Raw genomic sequence first — 15639 nt, 5'->3', positions numbered from 1 at the left:
GAGAAAGGGAGGCTGTGGCTATTCTCAAGAGGCGAGAAGTCACTCAGGATGAGCTGTGGCCTTGGAGACAGAAGTGCAGAGAGATCCTGAGCCAAGTTGCAGAAGGATGGAAGGAGGGGAGATGCAGATGGGACTTTGCCATGGAGATGTCATCCATGGAGGGGAGGGATGCTGAATCACAGCACAGGCTCCTCAGAGGCAGGAAGACAGGGAGAGAGTCCAGCAGCCATTCTCGGTAGAGGTGGGGACACACATGACCCTGGTATCCTTGATCACCTTCCCTCAGCCTCTTTGACAGGGCAGGAACTGGATCTGGTAGATTGGGGACACTTTGCCCACTCCACTCTCCTGGGGAGTCTGGTCGATGTCCTCAGAGGTCATGGGGCTGGCCATGGAGAAGTTCTTTCACACAACGAAGGAAACTATAAGCAAAGTGAAAAGACAGCCTTTAGAATGGGAGAAAATAATAGCAAACAAAGCAACTTACAAAGAGTTAATCTCAAAAATATACAAGCAGCTCATGTAGCTCAATTCCACAAAAATAAGCAACCCAAACAAAAAATGGGCCAAAGAACTAAACAGACATTTCTCCAAAGAAGACATACAGATAGTTAATAAACACATGAAAAGATGCTCAACATCACTCATTATCAGAGAAATGCAAATCAAAACCACAATGAGGTACCATCTCACACGGGTCAGAATGGCTGCTATCCAGAAATCTACAAACAGTAAATGCTGGAGAGGATGTGGAGAAAAGGGAACCCGCTTTCATTGTTGGTGGGAATGCAAACTAGTACAGCCACTATGGAGAACAGTGTGGAGATTCCTTAAAAAACTGGAAATAGAACTGCCATACGACCCAGCAATCCCACTGCTGGGCATACACACGGAGGAAACCAGAATTGAAAGAGACACGTGTACCCCAATGTTTATCACAGTGCTGTTTACAATAGCTAGGACATGGAAGCAACCTAGATGTCCATCAGAAGACAAATGGATAAGAAAGCTGTTGTACATATACACCATGGAATATTACTCAGCTATTAAAAAGAATGCATTTGAATCAGTTCTAATGAGGTGGATGAAACTGGAGCCTATTATACAGAGTGAAGTAAGTCAGAAAGAAAAACACCAATATAGCATATTAACACATATATATGGAATTTAGAAAGATAGTAATGATAACCCTATATGTGAGACAACAAAAGAGACACAGATGTAAAGAACAGACTTTTGGACTCTGTGGGAGAAGGCGAGGGTGGGATGATTTGAGAGAATAGCATTGAAACGTGTATTACCATATGTGAAATAGATTGCCAGTCCAGGTTTGATGCATGAGACAGCGTGCTCAAGGCCAGTGCACTGGGATGACCCTGAGGGATGGGATGGGGAGCGAGGTGGGAGGGGGGTTCAGGATGGGGAAACACATGAACACCCATGGCTGATTCATGTCAATGTATGGCAAAAACCACTACAATATCGTAAAGTAATTAGCCTCCAATGAAAATAAGTTAATTAATTTTTTAAATTAATTAAAAAAAAAAAGAAAATGGCAGGTTGCATTTTCTACTCCAGGGGATCTTCCCAACCCAAGGATCAAACCCACATCCTTTGTATCTCCTGCATTTGCAGGCTGATTCTTTACCACTGTGCCACCTGGGAAGCCTCCACATATAGGCAGGTGCATATTTCTGACTTGACATTTTTGATGCCTGTTATGTCTAATGTGGGAAGAACAGCACCTATCTTGTAGGGCTATTATGAAGGTAAAGAAGTTAGTGTTTGTTAAAATATTTTGAGTAACACTTAACCCACATCTTCTATGCACATTTACAAGTTAGGATACATAAGCTTACAAGTATTCGGAATGGAGCTCCCAGCTGATTCATCTCCAGTAACTAGTTCTGCAACCAGGCTCTTCCAAAACAGCCTGACTTCTGCTTCCTCCCCATTGGCCCTCCCCATCCCTGGGGCTTTGCAACTGGACACCCTTTGGCTCTTCCTCTCTGCCCTTGGCCATCTCAGTATTTTCATACAGCTCTAACTCCTGCCAGGCGCCGTTCCTCTGTCTGTCTTCTCTTTTTCTCTTCCTTGTTCCTCTCCCTTGTCCTCTCCCATCAGTTTCACTCCCGTTGTCTGTCTGTCCGATCCTCTCTGCGGCGCTCTCTCATTTTTCAGTTTCCCTGTGCGGTTCTCTCTTCTCTCCCTCAGGGTCTCTTCACTGCTCCTGATGTCACTTTCTCTTTTCCTCTCTCTGTCTTACTGTTTCTCTACCTTTTATCCCTCCTCCACCTACCACCGTGGGCTTCCCTTGCAGCTCAGCTGGTAAAGAATCCACCTGCAATGCAGGAGACCTGGGTTCAATCCCTCGGTTGGGAAGATCCCCTGGAGGAGGGAAAGGTTACCCACTCCAGTATTCTGGCCTGGAGAATTCCATGGACTTTACAGTCCATGGGGTCGCAAAGACTTAGACACGACTGAGCGACTTTCACTTCACTTCACTTCACCCTCTACCTTCTTCTGTTATCTCACATTCACTCTCTTTCTGCCATCATATCTCCTGTCTTTCTCTGTGTTCCTCACTCCTCTGTCCTTATCTGTCTGTTTATTTGCCACATCTCTGCCCCTCTCTAAATTCAGAAAGGACTCATGGATGGAGAAACTGACCCTCAGCTCCCCCACCCCACGTGTCGTCTGACTCTCATGAAGAGGAAATGAGGGAAGAAGCCTTTGCACTGCAAGGAGCTAGGAGTCCTGGGTCACTGAAGTCACCCGTGCAATTCAAGACTAGGGACGTGATGCTGGGGTCTACCTTTCTCCCCAGGGAGGAGGACTCTGGGCATTGGGATTTTCTCTGGATGGGGTCAAAGAGTGGAGAATGGGGAGAGAGAGAAGCCAGAGCAGGTCGAGATCCTCTCAACTTCCCCCCACAATCCCCACCACCACCCCCATCCAGCCCCACCCTGGCAGGCAGGACAAACCCAGACTCCTTCCCATGTCAAGGCCCTGCCCAGCTGAGCTCTTCACTGCTATCTTCTAGAGAAGGAAATGACAACCCACTCCAGTATTCTTGCCTGGAAATTCCATGAATGGATGGAGGAGCCTGGTAGCCTATAGTCCATGGGGTCTCAAAGAGTCGGACACGACTTCTGTAACCAGGTCTTCCAGAGTTCTACTTTCTAAGATGAGCCATGCCAAATCCACCTTCAGGCTTTGCCCTTGCTTCTCCCTCTGAAGGAACACGCCTTCCAGTGGCTGGCTTATACTCGTCCATGATGTCATAGCTTAGAAGCCCCTGCTTCAGGTAAGCTTTTCCTCACCGACCCACCAGGGGAAGTCAGTACTTCCTATTTTATGTTCCCAAAGCTGGCTTTAGAGCACGTATCATAATTACGATTAATTATCTGAATAAGAGTTGCCCTTGGGCTTTCCTTGTGGCTCACTGGTAAAGAACCTGCCTGCCAGCCCAGGAGACATGGGTTCGCTCCTTGATCTGGGACAATCCCACATGCCTCGGAGCAGTGAAGCCCATGCACCACAACTGCTGAGCTGGTGCTCTAGGGCCCAGGAGCCGCAGCTACTCAGCCCACAGTGCTGCAGCTACTGAAGCCCGTGCGCTTTAGAGCCCGTGGTCTGCAACAAGACAGGCCGGCACGATGGGAAACTTGAGTACTGCAGCTATCCCTGCTCGCCGCAACTGGAGAAAAGCCTGTGCATCAAGGAAGACCCAGTATGGCCAAAAAAGAAAGAAAAAAAGAAAGAAAATTATTATTAAAAAAATGAAAAGTTAAAAAAAAAAAAGAGTTGCTCTCTGAGCACGTACTTTAGCCAAGCAGTTTTAAATATTGCAAGCAGTCATTTAATTATAGGTTGTTTTGTGACCATAACTTATGCTCATCGTCCTACTGGACTGTAAATTTCCTGTGGCAAAAACTGTGCTTCGATGTGACTTACCTGCTGCACTACCTTCAAACCCCAATAAAATATTCGGGATCAGCATAGTGCTCAACAGATATTTGACACCAATATGTGTGGAGCTTCCCAGGTGGATCAGTGATAAAGAATTTGCCTGCCCAATGCAGAAGAGACGCAGGTTAGATCCTTGTGTCTAGAAGATACCCTGGAGGAGAAAATGGCAACCCACTAGTCAAGAGGTTAAAAGTAATTGCCCAAGGTCTAGCTTCCCAAGATGTGCCTTTGAATGTGATCTCACTTTTCTAGCCCCTTCTAGGCTTGGAGTGAAGATGAGATGGGTGAATACAGGTAAAGCAAGTGGTGTAAGCTAACTGCCCCATGAACTAAGACCTCTGTTTGTCTCAACGAGGCCATGGCACCTGTACTCCGGAATGCAGGTCCAGACTACTTTTATTGGTATCCAGAATGTGGTCAGGGGGACCATGTTGGCAGTGCAGTGGTTAAGACTCTATACTTCCAATGCAGGGGGCACCAGTTCAATCCCTAGTCAGGGAACCAAGATCCCACATGCCCCCCAGAGTGGCCCAAAAATTTAAGAAACAAACACAAACAAACAGAAAGTGGTCAGGGTTGAAGGCATCTGGTTTTTCAAAGTAACCCGGATCATGGAGAGCAGAGCTCAGGATGGGATAGACTGCTGTGCCCTGAGGGGAGGGTCACAAGATTGAAAGATGCTTCCATTCCCTCTCCAACCCACCACCAGACATAATGAAACAAGAGTGAGTGATCCAACCAAAAGAGTTGTTGTAGGAGGCTCACACAAAGATATGGGAGCCCAGCGAGGTGTTGTATCTTGGGGAGGATGTACCCTCAGAAATAAGTGTCCTTAGTGACCATGTGGGACACTCCAATGGGGATGAGGTCTGCAAATCTCTGAATCTCATGGATGACTGTGTCCGTGTACGGCCTTTGGGCTCTGTCATCCAGGGCTGGAGGGCGATATGAGCCAATCACCTGGTCAATCTCCTTGTGGATTCTCTCTGCACAGAAGCTTGGGACCAGTGAACCTGGTTTATAGAGACATTTCTCCAGGAACACTGCTTTCTATGTTGGAACACTGTTCAGTGTTCTGTGAACATTGGCCCATTCATTTCTGGGCCAATGAAACCGGAAAAACCTATAGGAAATGGTTAGATCATTGACACCCCTCTGAGTAACCAGCTTGTGGCAGGAGGCAAAGTGGGAAAACTGTAAGATTTCTCACCCGCTGGTATCTAATGAATGTTATGAATACTCTCCCAACATGCACAGGCAAGTATGCACACACATGTGCACCCCTGTTTTGCTCAGAATTTCAGACTGAGAACTTAAGGTATGAACATGTTGAAACTCCTCCTCTAAGATGAACTAATATTTACTGTGTGTGTATTATAGATGTGGCAATGTGCTAGGTCCTCAGGAATATAATAATAAAACAGATCAGTGAATTAACCCACAAACAACTGGAAAAATAAATGAACACATCAATCAATCAAGCAGTGGGTCAATTCGTGAATGGAAAGACTGATGAATAGAAGAATGTTAATGAATGGATATATTATTTCCTTATCAAAGATCAATTAATTAATAATTTATTACTAAATGATCCATAGACAAATAAATAAATGAACATGATTAACCAGTAAACCACATGAATGGTGGATGGTTAAATTTATGGAAGAATAAAGTTGTTTTAAAGGAATAAATAGAGGAATAAGTGGGTGGTTAGATGGACTGAATAATAGATATATAAACAAGGAGTGAATAAAGGAGTCAATTACTAAGTACATAAATCAAAAGATAGATTGGATCAAGGATGAATTGAAAAACTGGATGATGGAAGGATTAAGGTATATTACCTAGTTTTAGAAAAGTATGTGGATGAATGAATGAATAAAGGGACCAATGTATCGATGACAATTCATTCAGTGAATAATTATTTTAAAAGATCAACAGAGGAATCAATTTATCCAAATAAAGAATGGAAGTGTATGTCCTTAGATGAATTGTAGATGAAAGAATCTGATGATGAATTAGTTTAATTGATGAATGAAAGAATAGACAGATGGATAAATGGATGGGTCGATACTTAAGTGATGGAGGAAAAGACCTGGACAGCTTCTCTCTCTTTCTCTCTTTTTAGCCATGCTGTTCTGCTTCCAGGATCTTAGTTCCTCTGCCAGGGATTGAACCTGGGGCCAAGACAGTGAAAGCACTGAGTCCTAACCACTGGACCACCAAGGAACTCCCCACATTGGCAGATTCTTCATTCATCCATCCACCAACCAGGCTGGCTTAGTTTTGGAGTCATTCAGAACCTACAGTGCTCCAGAACTTCCCTGGTGGTCCAGTAGTCCCCCTCCATTTGAGCTTCCAATGCAGGGGGCATGGGTTCAATCCCTGGTGAGGGAAATATGATCCTCTTGCTATAGGGCACGGCCAAAGGGGGAAAGAAACCCTACAGTACTCCTGGTATAAGAGAGGAACACTGCCTTTCTGGTTCACAGAAGACCACTAGACCCATTTCTGCAGCCCCCAGAGGGATCAGAACACCCCTCTCCAAGTGGCTGTCCCCAGTCCACCCACCTGCAACTGCAGGTATATGAGTGTGAACAGGAATCCATAGCAGGGTGTGGTGCTGGTGGTCTCAGGGCCAGGGAAGAAGAGCGACAGAGCAGAGAGGATGAGGTTGCTCTTGTGGCACTTGCTGATGGGGTTGGGCTTCTCCTGGGTCCAGAGGGCAGGGTTCTCATCAGGAGAGGCTGGGGCCCTGCTGCATATACGTATCTCTGGGTTCCTCCACCTCTTTCTGGGTCTCAAACCGTCTGGCCCTTTTTCCTTTCCTCTGTGCTCAACCATCTCTCTCCCACCTCAGCCTTGCTTGGTTTCAATCCATCTCACCACCTCTTTGGTGTATTTGTCCCCCTTCCTCTCCCAGCTTCTTTCTGCCTCTGTGGCTCTTTTCACCAGTTGCTAATGTTTTTCCCCTTCAGAATTTCCCCTCACCTGATTCTTCTACTCCTTTCTCCTCCCTTCTCACCCCGCGTCTTTTTCTCCTCCCCTCCCATGCACCATTGCCTCTCTGGAATCCCACTGTACCCAAGCAGAGCGGGTAGGAGTCGATGAAGTCTGGGAGGAGCAGGGTGAAGCAGTGGGGGCGAGTTGGGGTCCAGGGTTTCATGGGTCTTCCCCACACTGTGGCCGAAGAAGGCGCTGACTTCCTGCAGGTTTTTGTAGACTTGCCTGTGAGCGCCAGGAAGGTGCTTCAAGAAGCCGGAGTAGAACTTGAGCCTCTGCGGGAGAGAAGGGGCCGTGAGGTCCTCCCGGGGCTCAGCTAGCAGGTCACAGGGAGGGCAGCCCTCCTGGCCCCCAGAACCTTCACAAGAGATCTCTGTCTCTCTCTCCATCTCTCTGCCTCTGTCTCCGTCTCCCTGAGTCTGTGTTTCCCTCTGTGTCTCTGTGTATCTGAGCCCTCACTCACTGCTTCTGTGTCTCCTTTGATCTCTTATTCTCAGATTTTTCTCTTTCCGCATCTTTCCCCCCTCCTCTGTCTTTTTGTTGGTCTCTGCCCCACCTCTCTCCCTCTCCTTCCCACCTCTCCTCATCTCCCTGTGTCTCCTTCTCATCCACCCTCTGCCCTGCCTCTCTCTCTGTCTCTCGCATCTTCTTTGCTGTGTCAGATGTTGATAACATAATGGTTACACAGGATAAATTTGCTGACTACTTAAGACGATTTATGTACTTAAGAGCATATCTCTGCGCTTGGCTTACAGAGAAATGTAGTACCTAACTTGTCAACAATTGCAATTGCAAAAAAATATGCAAAATTGTATAAAGTCTGATGTAAAATTCCTCCTTCACTTGTCCTTCTAGAGATAACCATGGTTAACTGTTTGGCAGATCTCCTCCCAGACTTTTCCCCTCTCTGTGATTCCCTGTGAGAGGAGAAAAATGAAACCATGTGTTGGCCTTGTGCAAATACTCACCTGAACCTCCTTCCAGCTCTTCCAGATCTGACTCTCTGCTAGGAGGTCATGGGAATTTGTATTTGCGACATTCATTCATGTGACTCTGACCCGCACTCCCAGTTGAGAACAACATCCAGGCAGACTTTTCTCAAGTTTACCTTTTAGCTTAATGTACTATAGAAGTATTTCCAGGTTAGTTGAGAAAGAGAAGCTTTATTACTTTGTTTTATTTTTATTATTTATTTATTTATTTTTGGTGGTGCTGGGTCTTCCATGCTGTGCGCCAACTTTTCTCTAGTTGCAGGAAGTTGGGGCTACTCTCTGGTTGCGGTGCTCAGGCTTCTCATTGCGCTGGCCTCTCTTGTTGTGCAGCATGGGTTCCAGGAACTTGACCTCAGTAGTTGCAGCTCAAGAGCTCCATAGTTGTAGACTTGCCTGGAGGCACACCCTCCAGGGCACACCCCCTTCGTTGCCCCCAAGGCATATGGATCTTCCCAGAATAGTCGAACCCATGTCTCCTGCATTGGCAGGTGGATTCTAAACCACTGGACCACCAGGGAAGTCCCTATTATTTTGCCTTAAAAGAGGAGCATGTTACTTTTTAATCTAGGAGAAAATTTTGTATGGGATGTTAGTTCCCTGACCATGAATTGAACCTGCACCCTGCAGTGGAAGCACAGAGTCTTAACCACTGGACCACTAGGGAAGTCCCCAGGAGAATTTTTTTTTTTAAAGACATAGCACTCCCCAATTTAAAAAACCATTTATCTTGTATGAAGCTGAAAAACAGGGCACTGCTCTGGGGGTCCTTGTACGAAAGCTAGAAGTTCCTAAGCCTATTGGCTGTTTTTTCCAAACAACTGGATTCCATGGCCTGGCTGCATCTGGGTGATAGCTGCCACTGCTTTATTAATGGAAGAAGCAAACAAGCCCACCTTTGGACAGCCACTGGAAGTCCAGATCCCTCATCAAGTACAAGGGATTCTGGAAATTAAAGGCCACCATTCGTTAGCTGTTTAGTAATAAACACCAGGCTTTACTCCTTGACTTCCCAGATATAACCTTCAAAACTTGCCACATCCTCAACCCAGCAAAGCTAACACCTGCTCAGGCCCCAGAACTAACACATTCTTGCCTTGAAACCCTTGTCTAGGTTTACACCTGTGGGTTTGATCTTACTGACCAGGCCATAGAAAAACCTGAGGAGGAATGATTTACTCAAGTCAGTAGTTGCTTTAAAGATGGAGTTGGGAGGGCAGGCCATGCTTTTATGAACGCTTATACTTTGTAAAAGCAAAACCTTTATCAGTAATACTTCATCCCAAAGGGCTGAGCTAATAGCCCCAACCTGAGCCTTAACCTTAGGGGAAGGAAAGATTATAAATATATACGGAGACTCAAAATATGCCTTCCTTGTCTTACATGCCCATGCTACTATCTGAAAACAAAGAGGACTTTTTATATGCAAAAAGTTCCCCTGTAAAATATGGACCTGTGATTTTACAGCTCATAGAAAGGGTTCAAAAGCCAAAACTAGTAGTAGTTATTCCCTGCTGTGGGCACCAAAAGGAAAATTCACAAATTACCCAGGGGAACAAAAAACAGGGCAGGTCAGGAAACAAAGAAAACAGCCACAGACCTGATGACCATTAAAGGGGTGTGTGTGTGTGTGTGTGTGTGTGTGTGTGTGTGTGTGTGTGTGTGTTTAGTTGCTGAGTCATGTCCAACTCTTTGAGACCCCATGGACTGTAGCCTTCCAGGCTTCTCTATCCATGGGATTTCCCAGGCAAGCATACTGGAGAGGTTGCCATATCCTTCTCCAGGGGATCTTCCCGACCCAGGTATCAGTGGAAAACAAACATGGAAAAAATTTGACAACAAGCTGCTAGGCTTCAGCAGACAAATAACCATCAATCCTTTTATTTATATAGGAGAGAAAATTAAAAACTGATTCTCTACTTTGTTCTCTAGGATCCTACAAGGTTTAACAAACTTGCTGGCAGGAGGTTTTTATTTCCTTATAACCCTTTTTCCCCCAGTCATACAGACTCATACTACAAATGTCTCATGCTCTGCTGCATACTCTACTGTGGTCAACCTATGACTAAGAATTTTTGGTCCAAGAAGGACATCTGGGACCAATAGGTCCAGAGCTCCCATTATAAAAATAGAGAAACTATTAAACTTGAACCTCAAGATTAACAAAAATATATACCAAAGCAGAATGGCTTCTTGAAAGGGGTGACATCACCTCCCTGTCTGGTCCACAGTTAAGGAAGCCCTTCTAACGTTAATGTGGTTCCTTTCCTTTCTAGACCCTTCAAGGCTATTGTTGTTCTTCTCCTTTTCAGCCCCTGTTTGTTTAAAGGTTTGGCTAAATTTGTGTCTTCTAGGCTCCAGTAGTTGGAACTAAACCTCATGATGACTCAAGGAAATCAACCCATTCCAGCAGAGTGGTCCAGGTCTCTACAGGTCCTAGAACACTCAGTGAGGGATTCTACACAGCTAGGGAAGGCTAGGGTCTGTCCAGTAGGAAGAAATTTCAGAAGAGGAGACAGTCAGCCCCTGACCCCTTAAGAACAACAGTTTAGAGTGTGTCAGGGGAAGTGAGGACAACCTGGGATCTGGGATGCTTCACCTCAGTGCTTGCACCTGGGCACACCTCTCCTCCGGCAACAAAATACAAAGTAACTATTTGTTGTTCAGTCACCAAGTCATGTCTGACTCTTTGCAACCCCATGAACTGCACCATACCAGGTTTCCCTGTCATTCACTATCTCTGGGAATTTGCTCAAACTCATGTCTATTGAGTTAATGATACTATCTCACCACCTCATCCTCTTACACCCCCTTCTCCTCTTGCCCTCCATCTTTCCCAGCATCAGGGCCTTTTTCAATGAGTTGGCTCTTCGCATCAAGTGGCCAAAGTATTGAAGCTTCAGCATCAGTCCTTCCAATGAATATTCAGGGTTAATTTTCCTTAGGATTGGGCTTCCATGATAGCTCAGTTGGTAAAGAATCCACCCGCAATGCAGGAGACCCCAGTTTGATTCCTGGGTTGGGAAGATCCTCTGGAGAAGGAATAGGCTACCCCTTCCAGTATTCTTGGGCTTCCCTTGTGGCTGAGCCAGTAAAGAATCCCCTGCAATGCAGGAGACCTGTTTTTGATCCCTGAGTTGGGAAGATGCCCTGGAGAAGGGAAAGGCTACCCACTCCAGTATTCTGGACTGGAGAATTCCATGGACTGTACAGTCCGTGGGGTCGCAAAGAGTCAGACACAACTGAGTGACTTTCACTTCACTCCCTTAGGATTGACTGGTTTGATCTCCTTGCTGTCCAAGGGACTCTCAAGCGTCTTCTCTAGTGCCAGAATTCAAAAGAATCAATTCTTCAGCCCTCAGCCTTCTTTATGATCCAACTCTCACCAGAGGAGTTGGCAAACCACCTAAACCAACCCTACAACCTAACCCCTGGACACACCCCTACCCTCACCCCATATAAGGAACAAACTTGGCCCCCTTAGTCAGCAGTTCAGCAAGGGAACCTGTTACTTGTTCCCAGTCACCCATAATGCAGGAGGAACCCCAGTAAAGCCTTGCTGGAAAAAAAAATGGAAGAACACTTCCCTTCTATTACCCCAATACAGAGTGAAACAAAAATGGGGCAGCGGGTACACAAATGTTTCTAGCAACTCTATTCACAATAGCCAAAATGTGGAAACAAACATTAATCCACTGATGAAGGGATACATAAAGCTAGTATTTCCACATAACACAATACTATTCAGCCATGAAGGAAATGAAGTACTGATACCTGCTAAAATGTGAATGAAACTTGAAAACATTAAGCTAAATGAAAAAGCCGAAACAATCACTTCATGTATGATGCCATTTATATGAAATTTCCAGAATTGATCAATTCATCTGAAAAATAACAGCCAAAAACATAGTCATGGTTGTCAGGGGTTAATTGGAGGAGAGAACTGGGGACTGACATCTTAATGACATGGAGTTTTTTATGGGGTGATGAAAATGTTTCAGAATAGATAGAATTGATGGTTACACAACATGATTGTACTAAATACCATTGACGTGTACACCTTAAAATTGTTATGGTTAAATTTAAGAAATGTGAATTTACCTAAAAGAGAGAGAGAGAGAGCAAAGGTAGCACAGACAGCCATTGGCCAGAGAGAACAGAACTTTATTTTGGTCTCACTGGTTTTAAAGGATAAAATCAGAGAGGGGAGGGAGATATTTTGAGGTCACACAGGAAAACAGCATTGAGGGATGAACTAGCCATTTCAATTCAAGGGGGAAGGAGGAGGGCAGGGGTGAGCAGAGTAAATGAGACAAGAGGGGAGGCAGGGAACCTGGTGCTGCTGCTGCTGCCCTGGGTAAGCCTGGGTCTAAATCTTGTCCTCCTTTGGGGCTTCAGTTATCCAGACTGTGCTAGTGGGGTGGTAACACTAATATATTGCAGGTATTTCTTGACCCTGAAATATCCTCAGTCAACAATACAGGCAGGGTGGAGAGGGAGGTGGGAGGGGGGATCGGGATGGGGAATGCCTGTAACTCTATGGCTGATTCATATCAATGTGTGACAAAACCCACTGAAATGTTGTGAAGTAATTAGCCTCCAACTAATAATAAAAAAAAAAAAAATCAGTAAAAAAAAAAAAAAAAAAGATGCCCTAAAATAAAAAGTAGAATCTTGGAAAAAAAAAAAACAATACAGGCCATCTGGGGATGAGTGGTGACTACAGCAGGTTGGATGATGGAGAGACCACAGAAGAGACTTTCCACAGGAGAGAGTGAGCAGGGAGGAGTCAGGAGCCTGCACACGTTAATTCTGGACAGAGAGCGGGGGGTGCATGCAAGGACTCAGAGGGGATCTGAGCCTCTTCTTGCCTTCCCCCTCCCCTGTGGAGAAGGAAGCTGACCTGGAACACAAGGGGCAGTCTCCCCAGCCCATTCACCCTTGGCATGAGGTCAATGTCCTCAGCGGCCTTGGGAGACCCCAAAGAGAAGTTCTGCAGCGAGGAGGTCAAGATGAGGAAGAGCTGGGAGCAGGCCAAACTCTCACCCAGACAGAGGCATTTTCCTGCGGGTGTAAGGGAAAGGGTGTCAGTGAGAGGAGCCCTGCAGAGCACTTGCAGGCCCCACCCCAAAAATCTAAGGATATTTGCATGCTCATTTACATAGATTTACATGTCAAGTACTTCTGATTCTATGTTGGTGGTGGTTATTTGTTAAGTTGTGTCCAACTCTTCACAACCCCACAGTCCTCTCTCCTTGGGATTTTCCAGCAAGAATATTGGAGTGGGTTGCCATTTCCTCCTCCAGAGGGTCTTCCCAGAGATGGGTAGAGGGGAGCTGAAACCTCTGGCCCATCCTGGTATAGGTGGGGACTTAGCTGATCAAACACAGACCTACTTCTAATCAGTGGATACATGGTCTTTGCTCTAAGCTTCTGAGTGTCTGCACTCTTCTGGTCACTTCGACCCTCCTCCCAGCCCCCTGGTCCTGCCCACCATCAGCAGGCAACAGAGTCAGCCTCCCAGACCCAATCCCCACACCCCAACCCGTGGAGGTACTGTCTAGTCATGCCCACATCATGCTTGATAGAGATTTTAGATAACACCCTGCCCACCTCTGCACCCATTTTTCTGACTCTCATGACCACTCCTCACATCATCCTGCCACGTGGGGTCAACTATCACCAATGTGTCCATCTAGGTGGAACCCTGAATATCCTCGACCGACTTCAGCACAGGCTGTGTCCACTAGAGTAACCAGCAGAGGGACCAGCATGTTCCTGGGTTGAGCAAGAGTTTCGACTGCATCTTGTTGACCCGCAGTCTCATGGGAAGGAAAGGAGCCCAGAGAGCAGCCTTGTGTGTGTGGCAAAGGTCATTACTGTTTGTTCATTAAGTATTCACAGTACATCTCTTGGTGCATAAACTTCTCTGCCACATTGAACTTGGCTGGGATTTTCTTTATCTGGTGAAATGAGGTCTAAACTTAGGCATGTCATGCATTTTTCCCTGTTTCTTCATATGTCAGGAGAGAGTCCCCATTGGCCCTCATTTCTACATGACTGTTAAGGTCAGGGGTGGGCATGTTGCAGAACAGGAAAATAATAACCTTTTAATTTTAAGTTGTTGAGATGTTCAGACTGTTTATCACAGCTTAGCCGCGCCCTGACCTCCACAGAACATGACTTCCTACCGTGCCTTGAGCAAGTAACCTGCCCACCCCCACAGCCTCTCTTGTTCTGCTTCTACAACAGAGAATGATTCAACTCTGAGACATCGACTATTTTTTAAGCAATCAAAGGAGGAAGACAATTTGATCCTCTTGACAAGAGCTGAAAAGATTATTGAGACTACTCAGTGTAATATCTTGGTTAAAAATTTAAAAAGAATTTACTGTAAAATATGGAGGAAAAAATTTCCTTAGTTTGATTTACAGTTGAGAAAAATATATGGTAGAGTAGCCATAAAATATCTGGAATAGGCAATAGCCAGCATTCAGTTTCATAGAGAAAATAAAAATATTCTCCTTAAAGTTAGGACTTGGACAAGATTGCTCACTATCAGTGCTATTGCTTCACATGATTCCAGAAGTGCTAGTCCTTGATATTAGGGAAAACATGACATGTGACTTAACATAAGAAACAAGTCAAAACATCATCATTTACAGCTGCTAACGTCAGTTATTAGGAAAATCCAGGAAAATAAATGAAACATTGTTAGGTATAAAAGTAATATAGGGAATTTGTTCAATTATGACAGAAATACATGCCCCAAAAGATGAGTGGACTTCTGACATACTTAGTAAAACAATTTGAAATGCCTTTAGAAGAGTGCTCTGGACTGAAGTCTGTCCTCCCAAAATTTATATGTTGCAGTCCTAATGCCCACAGTGGTAATTTAAGAAGGGATCTGGGAGGTAATTAGGTTTAAATTAGCTCATTAGGGTGGGGTCTCCCTGAGAGGAGAGTGTTCTTAGAAGAAGAAGTGAGACCACGGTCCATAGGCTGCATGTGAGTCCACAGCAAGACAGCGGCCGTGTGCAAACCAGGAGGAGAGACCTCACAAGAACCTGACCATGCTGGCTCCCTGATTGCAGACTTGTGGCTTCCAGAACTGTGAGAAAATAAATTTCTTTTGTTTAAGCTACCCAGTCTACGGCATTTTGTTACAGCAGCCCACAGCTGAGCTGACAAAGAGGTCCTACAAACAATAGCCACAATCTTCTCCCGTGTTTCTTAGGAATAAATTTAGTAAAAAAATATGCAAAACCTACTTTTAAAAAAGCTCAAGATGCCACCAGTGGTACAAGGACTAAATGAACACACTATCTTTGATCTAGGACATATCAAAAATGGGCTTCAGGTGGTGCTCGTGGTAAAGAATCCGTCTGCCAATGCAGGAAACATAAGAGACATCTGTTAGATCCCTGGGTCCTGGGCCGGGAAGATCTGGAGAATGGCATGGCAATCCACTCTGGTCTTTTTGCCTGGAGAATCCCATGGACAGAGGAGCCTTGCAGGCTACAGTCCATAGGGTTGCAAGAGTCAGACATGATTTAGCGACTAAACCATTACTATCAAAAATGGAGATTTTGCAAAGCATCATAATCAAAATACAAATTTAGGTTAATCCAAGTAGAATCCCAGTGGGATATTTTGGGACTTTGACTAAATAATT

General features: G+C 45.3%; 1 pseudogene; it reads right to left on the bottom strand.

Annotated features, from left to right (window-relative positions):
• Positions 1–177: 177 nt before the first annotated feature.
• Positions 178–15639, bottom strand: part of LOC122421271 — a 28086-nt pseudogene continuing 12624 nt past the window's right edge.

This window comes from Cervus canadensis, chromosome 18, assembly GCF_019320065.1.
Source record: "Cervus canadensis isolate Bull #8, Minnesota chromosome 18, ASM1932006v1, whole genome shotgun sequence".
NCBI classification, from domain to species: domain Eukaryota; kingdom Metazoa; phylum Chordata; class Mammalia; order Artiodactyla; family Cervidae; genus Cervus; species Cervus canadensis.
Note: the sequence above shows the minus strand (reverse complement) of the source record. Positions and strands in the feature narration are given on the sequence as shown.